Here is a 12,655-nt window from a genome sequence, read left to right on the forward strand (position 1 = left end):
TTGAGGAGGGAGGGGAAAGCCAGTGACCGGGCTTGAGTTCTGTAATCTTACAACACCCTTATCAGTCGTGTGAGGCCAGATCTGCAGCCCGCGTCCGATGTGCACGGGAGTAACTGAGCTACTGGAGCCGGGGCAGCGCCTGAGCTCTCGCCTCGACTCAGCCTGCCCAGTCCGCAAGGGTGGGGGTTAGGAATCATAGGCTATCAGGGTGGGAAGGGACCTCAGGAGGTCATCTAGTCCAACCCCCTCCTCGAAGCAGGGCCAATTCCCAATTTTTGCCCCAGATCCTTAAACGGCCCTCTCCAGGATTGAGCTCACAACCTTGGGTTTAGCAACCCAATGCTCAAACCACTGAGCTATCCCTCCCTCGACATCTGGGGGCTCCTCATAATAATACTTAGCGCTGATGTAGCATGTCCTAGTCATGTGTTTCTCCGGGTCAGGCATTTTTTGCCCCCTATTTTTTCAAACGGGGAACCTAAACCGCAGTTATGTGGCTTGACAATGGTCAGATGGAAAATTTACCTGCAGAATCAGAACTCAGGTTTACTGCTTCACGGGTCTGTGGCCGCTGCTCCGCCACACTGTCTCTCCCTGAAAAAAAAAATCAGTCCTCAAACGGGGGGGAGGGGGTTCTCAAACTGGTTGTCATGACCCCTCAGGCAGTCACGAGGTTATTATGTGAGGGTCAGAGCTGTCAGCCTCCACCCCAAACCCACGTTGCCTCCAGCATTTATAATAGTGTTAAGTATTTTAAAAAATGTGTTTTTAATTTATAAGGGCGGGTGCCCGGGGTGGGGGATGGGTGGGTGTTACTCTCTGAGGCTTGTTATGTGAAAGGGGTCACCAATACAAAAGTTTGAGAACCATTGCCTTAAATACCGATGGAGACAAGCACCTTTACAGTGTGATGTCGCTAAAATAGAAGTGGTGCCAACTCTAAAGCAAAGTTGTGATTTGTAAATCTGTTATTAATAAAATAATGAAGTCTTGGAAGGGAAGAAGTTGATCAGTGAAGCTGGAACTATACTGCCTCATTGTGGTGTTGTCCTTTTGTAATTCATTAGCCAGGATAATGGGGGCAGATGTCCCACCACCTTGCTAGAGCAGGGGCTCTACAGTGGCTTTGTGTGTATAATGAATAATTATACCACCTGTAATTAAAATAGTAGTAGTGGTCCATGAAAGCGTATGTGACTACCTTAATGATCCTGCGGTTCATTAAATAACAAACGAGTGAATGAAAAAGGAATAAAATGAACTGGAGAGCATCTCTGGTGAACAGCTGCATGCAGCCAGCGGTGTTCCTCATAGGTACTAGAACTAGGGGTGATGCCACACTCCAGGGCTGGATTACCCAATAGGCAGACTAAGCACATGCTTAGGGCACCAGCAAAGCAGGGGATACCAAAAAAAAAAAATGAGATTTTTTGGAAAGAATTTGATATTTGCTATTTCAAAAAAAGCATCAAAGTAGTCATCATGGGAAAAATCAGAACTTTGTTAGATTTCCTTACACTCCACTACACACTCTTCCCCCATTTTTCTGTTCTCTTTTTATTACTTATCCCCACCCACCTAAACCAGGGGGGCACCCGACTAACATAGATTGAAATAATGCAAGGAAATCAGATCCTGTCAAATAATGCAATAAATTTATGTTTTTTATTGATATATTCTTCTGAGTTATACGTACTTGATTTGTTTTTTTTTCTTATATATATATATTATATATATACATAAAAATAGTGTACGTTGTGTAATTTTTTTTTTTAAGTTCAGATAACTGAGATAAGGCACAGGATGAAACGTAACCAACTGAGTGGAGCACAGAAACGTAAACTGGCGGAAGAAAAGAAACAAAAAGCTAGTGAAATTTTCCAAAATCTTCCAAAGCTGACATCATTTTTCAAAGTGAATCCATCAGAAGCAACATCTTCTCTCAGAAGCACAGACATCGTTCCAAAACCTGTAGGTGTTTCAGAGACTGACCCTTCTTCTACTGGTGAAACAAACACCATTCCAGAACATGTGGATGTGTCAGAGACTGTAACTGATCATCCTACTCCTGTTGGTAAAACAGACATTGTTCTAGAAGGTGTGGATATGTCAGAGACTGAACCTGCTCATGCTGTAAATAATAAGAGAAAAGATCCTGGTATGTGGGTTGATTTCAGTACTGATGATGTAGCTTACTGGATAGATCGTGGACCAAATGACTGTCAACACCACACTGGGCCATTGGAGAAATCACGTCGGACTTTTACCAATGGCAAACAAACAAGATATTGTCCACAAAAAATATTTTTCGGCATGAAAGCGAATGGTGAGAAATACACTCGAGAATGGCTGTATTCACCATCAACAGGGTCTGTGTACTGTTTTGCTTGCAAACTTTTTGCATATAAACCTTCAACATCTCAGTTTGCTGCAGACGGATTTAGTGACTGGCGGAATACTGTTTTAATTGAACAACATGAAAATAGCACTACTCACAGAGATTCAATGTTAACATATTTAAATCGAAGACAGGGCTTTGGATTGACACAAAAATTGGAAGGACAAATTAAAGGGGAGCGTGAATACTGGCAACATGTCTTGCAGCGTGTTATAGTTGTTATTCAAACATTAGCTGAACGTGGTCTGCCTTTCCGGGAATCAAATGACACATTTGGATCATTGCAGAATGGAAATTTCTTGGGATTGTTTGAGCTTGTGACTCAGTTTGACCCATTTTTAGCAGGCCATATCTCAAAATATGGGAATGCTGGCAAAAGTAACCCATCCTACTTATCCAAGACAATATGTGATGAACTCATTGGTCTAATGAGTGACAAAGTTCGTTCAGCTATTGTGGGTGAAATAAGTACTGCTGGGTACTTCAGTTTATCTGTCGACTCTACACCTGATCTTTCACATATTGATCAATTGAGTATTGTACTAAGATATGTGTCTCCCAAAGATGGAAAACCAATTGAACGATTTATAACATTTCTCAATTTGAAAAGCCACACTAGTGAAGAAATGGCAAATCAAGTACTGCATTATCTGTGCCAAGTTTGTAAAATAGATTTCTCAAAGTACAGGGGTCAATCTTATGACAACGCTGCCAACATGTCAGGGCATTATCAAGGAATGCAGAAGAAGCTTTTAGAACAGAACAAATATGCCATATTCATACTATGTGCTGCACACTCTCTCAATCTTATTGGCCACAGTGCTGTTGATTGTTGTCCGGTGGCAGTAATCTTTTTCTCAACAGTCCAGTTACTTTATACATTTTCTCAGCCTCAGCACATCGATGGGAAGTTCTTAAAACATATTTGGGCAATGATCGTGGGTTGAAATCTCTCTAATACTTGCTGGGAGGCACATGCAGTGGCAACAAGTGCAATTCTGGAGTCCTACTCAAAGATTGTGGATGCATTAGAAAGTATAGCTGAAAACCAATCACAAAAGGGAGAAACTATACGAGAGGCAGAAAACATTGCAAACAAGATGCAAGAACTAGAGTTTGTATTCATGCTGACCATGTGGAATGAAATTTTACAATACTTTTACCACACAAGTCAAGCTCTTCAAGAAAAAAAATTGGATTTGAAAACATGTGCAGACCTCTGTCAATCATTAGCAGACCACTTACACACTGGAATGATTTCGAAAGATTTGAAGACATATCAAAAGATATCTTGCCTGATACTAACTACAAAGAAGCCCAGTCCCGCAAGCGAATCAGGAAAAAACAAGCAAATGATAACAGTGCAACACAATCAGCGTTGAATCCTAGAGACAAATTTCGCTTATCTACTTACTACAGTATAATTGATACACTTGAAACTCATATGAAGAGGAGAGGTGAAGTGTACAAAGAAGTATCAAGTAGATTTTCTTTTCTAAACGATATGGACTTATTTGACAAACAATATTACAAGGTTCCCAAAAGCTAGTTGAGTCATACCCAGTTGACTTGAACATTAATCTCTGTGGAGAAGTAAGGCAGTTTCACTGTTATATGCATGCAAAGTTTAATGAAACAGGAAAAATGAAATTCAGTCACATTGATCTTCATGACAAAATATTGAAAGATGAAATACAATGTGTATTTCCAAATGTAGAGCTCGCACTACGTATTTTTCTAACATTTTTTCTAACATACTAACTGCTCCGCAGAATGCTCTTTTTCTCACCTGAAAAGAATAAAAACCCTCAGAGAACAACAATGTGTCAGGACAGACTTGATTCACTTTCCCTATTGTTTATGGAAATGGACATGCTTCGTTGAGTCAGCTTCAATGAACTTATCCAGAATTTTGCAATCAGAAAATCTAGAAGGTATTTTAATTTCAGCAAACATGTAAGTTTTGTGTCATTTTGAAAAATACAATTTTATTTTACGGTATAGTATTGTTTTTATTTTGAATTACATATGGGGGGGGCACCATAATCTTTTCAGTGCTTAGGGCCTCTAAAGGTCTTAATCCGGCCCTTCCGCACCCCCTGGCTTGATGTGGTTTCCATCATATACAGGGTTTACAGTTTGGTTCAATGGCTCTCAGCACTCCCACTATGCAAATTGTTCCAGCATTCCTGGTGTTCCCAACTCCCTCCTACAGGGCAAATCTCCAAATTCCTATGTTCATAATACTGTCCCGTAAGAGGGAGCATGTCTGAATTATTATCTTCTACAAACATATCTCTACATCTTTCCTCTTAAAGAAAAACAAATTAACTCATATACATATATATAAACAACTAACTATCTAATAACAAATGCATATTCTCAACCCATGTAATACATTTCCATAAACCCAATGTGTCAACTACCTAGAGAGGAGAGGTTACCAGCACATCACTTTCGAGTGAGTCTTTACCACTCACTTTCCTCAAATACCCCTTCTCCAAGGAGGTTAGCAAGTCTCTATAAATCTTTCAGGACATTTAATCTCTCACACTGATCTTCTCAGTATCAGCCTTTCACTAGCATCTGAGTTGTTCTTTTGTTCCTTGACAATTTCTCCTTTGTGTGTTGATAAAGGATCAATGAGATGGGAAATGCCAGAGTTCACATCTACTGTCAATGTGTTGGAATGCATCGGAATGCATCCGATGAAGTGAGCTGTAGCTCACGAAAGCTTATGCTCAAATACATTTTTTAGTCTCTAAGGTGCCACAAGTACTCCTTTTCTTTTTTGTCAATGTGTTGGAACTTTCTCAGATTACTAGTAAATCCCTTCAGTGACATCAAAATGTGTCCTCCTCACCTGCCTGGCTACATAAGACCTTGGATGCAGCTCTTCTTTAATGGTATCCCTTTGCCTCAAGTATTAGAGGAATGTTGGTGTAGAGGGCTTCTACATCCATAGTAGGACGAAGTCACAAAGTTCAGCTGTGATATTATCAGCGATACTGTTCCTGATAGCTTGTAGTCCATCTTTGTGTGGAATGTTGGTGTAGAGGGCTTCTACATCCATAGTAGGACAAAGTCACAAAGTTCCTCATGCACTCTGTATTACCTAGGTTAAGAGATGTGAGATCACAGGCCTTTTAGTCAAAATAATATTTCTGCTTCCACTTCTGATTTTCTTTTATCTTCCATATGATTTCATTGTTGTGAGACTTCAGCAAGTTATCTGTAATTGGTAAATTAGACCTGATCCTTCTCATTAACAGCTAAGCTGGAGAAAAGTCATTCTGCAGGGGTGTACTTCAGTAAACCAGTAATGCTTTATACAAATCACCCCCACTCAAAAGTCACCCCCACTCAAAAGTGTTTTACATAAGGTACTTTACTGTCTGTACAAACCTTTCCATAAGTCCATTTGATTGGGGTAATTTGGACTTGATGTTTTGTGATGAAAATTCCAAGCTATGGCAAATTGCCTAAAATCTGCCCTGGAAAATGGCGGCCCATTATTGTTAAAGACTTCATCTGGAATTCCATGTCTGGAGAAGATTCCCTTCGCATTGGCTATCACTGACTTAGGCCATGTCTACACTACAGAGTTAAGTCGACATAAGTTTCGTTGATAATCATGGGATTCCCTAACTGCGGTGGGGTAATAGATGGAATGCATATCCCAATTTTGGCCCCAGACCATCTTGCAACAGAGTACATCAACCAGTTCTCCATGGTTTTGCAGCCACTGGTGGATCACTGGGGCCATTTCACTGACATTAATGTGGTGTGGTCGGGAAGGAGCATGATGTGCGCATCTTTAGGAACACTGGACTGTACAGAAAGTTGCATGCTAGGACTTTCTTTCCAAACCAGATGATTCAAATAAGAGATATGGAAATGCCCTTGTGATCCTGGGAGACCCCACCTGCCCCTTGCTCCTATGGCTCATGAAGCCTTACACTGGAAACCTAGACAGCAGCAAGGAGCACTTCAACAACAGGCTCAGTGGGTGCTGAATGACCGTTGAATGTGCCTTTGGCTGATTAAAAGGTAACTAGTGCTGCCTTTTTGGCAGGTTAGACCTTAATGAGGAAAATATTTTGATGGTCATCGCAGCTGGCTGTGCTCTACATAACATTTGTGAAGTGAAGGGGGAAATGTTTCTCCAGGGGTGTAGTGCTGAGGTAGATCAGCTGGCTACTGATTTAGAGCAGCCAGACACCAGGCAATTAGAGAGGCAAAGTGGGAGGTATTCGAATTAGGGAGGCTTTGAAGGAGCATTTTGAAAATGATTCCCAGTAATGTATCTTTATGTGATTCATTTAGCCAGGCAATGTTTACTTGCCACCTTGAATAATCCCTGTAGTGCTTGCTTCTGCAACATTAATTGTACTGAGCAAATATTTCTGCCTCAGGCCTCTGTGTTTGAATATTAGCACCAAACAAATAAAAGACTCATTTTAATTCAAAGACTAAAGTTTAATAACAGAACAAAGCACATTTTTTTTGTCAACAGGGGACAAGGCAATGAGGAACCGTCTCTTGGTTACAGCTCTCACAGCTGTGTGAAACTCCAGCTTTCATTGTGAAACTGGTCCCTAGGGGTGGTGTGCACGGGGTACTGCGAGGGACTGGGAATATGCGAGGAATGTAATGGGGGAACTTGGAGAGGACAGGGAATGGAGTTTTGTATTGGCTGCAGGGGGAGTCATGCTCAGATGTGCTCAGACTGCAGCACAATGAGGGACTTAAGCATATCCTTCAATGCTGCTACTCTCTTAGCAGAACTGCTGAAATGATTGAATGTCTTAATCACCAGAGTCTCTATGTCAACTTGTAGGGTACTGCTAGCATGTTTCATGGCATTGTGCACATGGGCAGGGCAGTTTGCAGGCAAGATATTTTCATTTTGTTTTTTTAAATTCTGGTACACTGATTGTCACTTTCCATAATTCACGTTTGCATTATCAGCACAGCAGGAAGACACTTTGTTAAGGTCTAGTTGGTGTCTCGCAAGTTTTTCAAGTAATGTGTTGCTTATTGCCTCTACAGTCTCTTCGCTTTGCTCATAGAAGTTGAACTGTTTATTTTGGACCCCCAGTATCTCAGTGATAAGGGGAAAGTTTTCACATTGCCCTCGTTAGATGCTTCTGTGGCAACTGAGAAATAGGTACCGTCTGGCTTGCTGAGGTCTTTTGAAAATTCTGTTGAGAGCGGTGATAGCACATTTTTGATCAATGCCTCCACTTTAGTCTGGCCACAGCTGACGTGCTTCGCAATTGCTGAATCTGGATACAAGGTAGGCGCCAGTTTTAGTTCACAATCACATGAGCGATAGGAGTGTTGATGGAGCACTGTATGGTAAACTTGAATTAGCTCAGCAGTGATAATCTTGTCATTGAAGGATTCATTTGGCCTGCTGAAAAAAATGAGACCAGGGTATTGCTCTTAGTGTTTTGTTCTTGATTTTTTGAATCAGCATGATGCTTAACATCAGACTCACCACCATGGCAAATGCTAAATTCCTTCCTGCATGCTTTACAAAAGGTTTTTGAATCACACTTGTAGGATTTCCGAATCCAGGTGTAAGTGGTTTCCCATTCTGTCCTGTATCTGCACTGCACTATCTTTTTTGGTAGTTGGCTCCTCCCTTGCTGTTGCCATTTCGGGTGGGGTTTTCGGCTGAAGACCGTTAGCTAGAGAGCTAGCCACTGAAAAGAACCGCGCAGTCTCTGTGTTTCTTACATGTTATTATGTGCCCACTGTAGTTTGTCCTATAGTATGCACTGTGGTTCAGAACTGTAAACTACATATCCCCACTGTAAATTGCATTACACCTGAAAACAACCTGAAAAACCAAAATTGCCAGTAGATAACATAGAGCGCAATCGGGTTTAATGGGACCTTACCAAATCGACTAATTTTCTATTTTACTATCAAATTTTAAATTTTACCTGAATATCGGGACAAATGGCATCCCGATTGTACATCAAACAAATGTACGCCACCAGATGCAATCCCTGCTTGCCAATGTGGGTAAGTGAATTGGGCAGCAGCTTAGCAGTGCTCAGCCCCGGCCTGCCCTGGATGGAATCAGCATGTGCAGAGGCAGGTGCCTCCTTTCCTTGGTTCTGGCAGGAGCTAGGTGGACCGGTCTGCACACTCGGCTGGGGGGAGGATGTAGCTGTTATCTCTGTGGGGCACCTGCACCTGCCTCCACCATACAAAAACAGGTGGTGAAAGAATAGCTTTGAAATGGCAGCTCTCCGATTCTAGCAGCCTATCCCATCAAGCACAGAGCCACATCTCATTTCAGAGCTGGCAGTTCTAGCCCTTCCGCTGCATCCACGGAGCTGGCTGCAGGTGACTCTCTGCCTGGCTCTGCAAGCCAGGGATCCCTGTGAGCTGAGCTGCCCAGCCCTTCTTAGGGGCACCCCGAGCACAGAGTGGTTCCACTCGAGGGCTGTCACTCAGCCCTGGGTGTCAACAGCCATTGAAACTGGGGCTGGGCCAGAGGTCAGCAGCCACCCGGGCTCAATTGGTTGGGGTGGATTTTCCTCTGTTGTTGCTGCAGAGTGAATTTCCCAGGTGACAGAGCTTTCTGGGGATGCTGCCTCTCAGGGCCATCCCTAGCTGTTCTGGGGTACTGTGGGCCTCCCCCTGTGACTGCAGCTGGAGCCAGGGCTAGAACTGGGACCCTTCACTCCTCTGCCCTGCAACTGGGTCTGACTTTGCAACCAGGATCCTGTGCCCCGTCCTGCGGCTTCAGCTGGGGGCTGGAGCCAGGGCTCCGTGGGGGGGGGCAGGGCTGGCTTGGGGAGCAGGGGGGAACTACCTCCCAGTACTCATCGGTGGTGCGGTTGGGGCTGGGTTGCTGCACTTCCCACCGCCAGTGAGTGCAGGCCCGGCCCTACTGCAGAGCTCAGGAGAGTAGGGGCAGGGCTGGGGCGCAGCAAGGGCGGGAAGAGGCGGGTCTGGGGCAGGGAAGGGGCGGAGCAGGGGCAGGGGACTGGGGAAGAGCCGGAGCAGTGGCTGGAGCAGCATGCAGCTGACACCAGGAAATTTGACTGGGGATGTGGCTGAAATCTTCCTCTTATCAGGTTTTACACCTTCGTTGGAAATAACATCCCCAACAAAAGTCAATTCTGTAATCCCCTAAAACACATTTCTCCCTATTTAGTTTGAGGTTTGCAGCTCTAGTTGAATCCAGAACTTTCTGAAGTCTATGATCATGCTCCTCTTTCATTGAGCCCCAGACGATGTCATCGATTGAGGTGTCAACACCATTAATGTGTTTGTAGATCATAGGTATGGTTTTGTGGTACACTTCTGGTGCAGAACTTATGCTGAAGGGTAAGTGTAAGAATGTATGTCTTCTAACTGGGGTGTTAAATGTGCATAGTTTTGAACTTTCTTTGGTTAATTTTAGCTGCCAAAAATCTGAAGATGCATCCAATTACTGAAATATTGTTCATTTGCAAATTGAGCCATAATCTCTCTTCTGATTGGTAGTTGAAACAGGTGATGATATTCCTGAAAGAGTGCTTTCCCAAAAGGGATGGGGGAGACCCCGTCCAGTGTGGAGCAAGTGTGCCCCATCTCTCTTAGGGCATAGGGATGGTGCGTACTAACCTACATCTATGACTCCTTAGCCCGAGTCAATATACTCGCCCCAATCGCTGGACAATGTAGCCTAATGGCCAGTGTCAAAAGATTTGCTGGCAGGGCAGTCGGCAGGGCAGTCGGCAGGGCAGTAAGGCCTAGTGGCTAAAGTCATTAGGGCAGGGTAGGCAGGCCAGAGTCCATAGATTTGCCTCTCTTAGCAGGGCAGTAAGGCCAAAGTCAGTAAATTCATCCCTGGTAGCAGGGTAGTGAGGCCCAGTGGTCTCAGTTGGGAAGGGGGCCGCCATGGACAAATGGGGGGTGGCAGCCCATTTAGGGAGGTCCAGGACCTCCCTCTCCCCCAGACCCTAGCCCAGGGCCCAGATAGTCTCAGGAGCACATGCCACTCAGTCAGCTGGGGGATTCCGACTGAAACTCATTGACTCAATATTTCATTTCACTAACTGGGCCACTATCTAATTCCTCTGGGCTGCTTCCTACCGCAGTTCCCGCTACTGTGCTCTGGATGTCTCTGCTGTCTCCAGGTTCCCCGGTCTGCACTTTCCCCGGCGACTATGGACTCTCCATGGGTACTCTGGTGTCTGCCTGGGATGCAGTGTCTCTGCCTTCCATAGCCTCAGGCTTTGGCTGATCCTTGGCTGGAGCCAGCGGCATACGTCCTTCCTCTCTGGCGTTCAGGAGCAACTGAGCAGAGTGGCTCCCTTTTATATTAGTGCATTTGAAGTATGTCCAGTAGAGTTGAGGGGGTATGGTTTCCTCAGCCCACAATGTAGGTGTGACGGGTTGGGTCACAGAAACTCCCTTGAGACTGCCACCTGATGTGCTGGGACTACCTCTGAGCCCATTTTCTCTGGCAGTTTGGGACTTCAGTACTTTGCCTTGTTGAGCCAGACACACTAGCCTATTACAAACACAGGCCCACATCTCCAAAAACTGCAGGCTTAACTGCAAACAGCTTTAAGAAGTGCTCCTGTCTCCAATACCCTGATACCCAGTTCCCAATGGGAATCCAAACCCCAAATAAATCCGTTTTACTCTGTATAAAGCTTATATAGGGTAAACTCATAAATTGTTCACTCTCTATAACACTGATAGAGAGATTTGCACAGCTGTTTGTTCCCCCAGGAATTAATTACTTGCTCTAGGTTAATTATTAAGTAAAAAGTGATTTTATTAAATATAAAAAGTAGGGTTTAAGTGGTTCCAAGTAATAACAGACAGAACGAAGTAAGTTATCAAGCAAAATAAAATAAAACACTCAAGTCTAAGCCTAATACAGTAGGAAACTAAATGCAGGTAAATCTCACTCTCAGAGATGTTCTAAAAATAAAAGGAGTACTTGTGGCACCTTAGAGACTAACAAATTTATTTGAGCATAAGCTTTCATGAGCTGAAGTGAGCTGCACAATTTATGCTCAAATAAATTTGTTAGTCTCTAAGGTGCCACAAGTCCTCCTTTTCTTTTTGCGAATACAGACTAACACGGCTGCTACTCTGAAACCTGTCAGAGATGTTCCAATAAGCTTCTTTTACAGACAAGAATTCCTCCTAGTCTGGGTCCAGCAATCACTCACACCCCCGTAGTTACTGTGCTTTGTTCCAGTTTCTTTCAAGCATCTCTTTGGGATGGAGAGGTTATCTTTTGAGCCAAATGAAGACAAAATGAAGGAGCTTCCTGGGCCTTATATAGTCTTTCTCTTGTGCAACATCACAGCCACAAGACGGGGTCTCTAGCCACCTGGGCAAGTCACAGTCTCTGAATGATTCAGCTTTTTGCAGGCCAACGCCATTGTTTACATGTTAGTTTGAACATTCCCAAGAAAGCTCAGTTGTGGATTGGCATCGCTCAAAGTCCATTGTTAGTTAAGTACTTCCAGTTACTTGAATAACCCCTTCACACTATGTTGACCAAATCTGCCTTTTGTGCTTCGTATAGCAAACACTTTAAATACAAGCATAGAGACAACACTCATAACTTCAGATATAAAAATGATACATGCATACAAATAGGATGAATATATTGAGTAGATCCTAACCTTTGCAAAGATATGCTACATGGCATATCTAGCATAAAACATATTCCAGTGATGTCATATTTGCATTCATAAGCATATTTCTATAAAGCATTATGGGGTGCAACATCACAGTAGGGTTAATCCTTCCCTGTCCAGTGCCGGCAAGTACGCCCCATCACAGTGTCTCATAGCCAAGTTCAGTATGATCTTGTAGGGAGAGCACCAGATTGAATTTCTCACATGCAGCCAGGCCTAAAGCTGATGTCACCTCCTTTGGCACTACAATGAAAAGGAGCCTGTACATAGTGTTTATATGGTTGATGCTAGCAATGCACCCCACCTTCACTGGTATATTTGTTCCAGAATAACCAGTTACTTTTATTTTTGTTGGTCCCAGTTTTGGTCTTATTATCTCATAATCTTGTTCAGATAGAGCTCCTATGCCCAGTTTCAGTGAAAAAAATTGTTCCATTCACTGTCATAGGCAGTATTCAGTCCCTATCATCAGGCTTGCTAGATCCCAGTACGATTATGAAAAACTCCTTAACCAGATTGTCTTTAACTGAATACACTTGACTTTTCTGCATTTGGGATGTACAGCATTTTGCAAAATGATTAT

The sequence above is a fragment of the Dermochelys coriacea genome, chromosome 5, assembly GCF_009764565.3.
Source record: "Dermochelys coriacea isolate rDerCor1 chromosome 5, rDerCor1.pri.v4, whole genome shotgun sequence".
Lineage (NCBI taxonomy): Eukaryota > Metazoa > Chordata > Testudines > Dermochelyidae > Dermochelys > Dermochelys coriacea.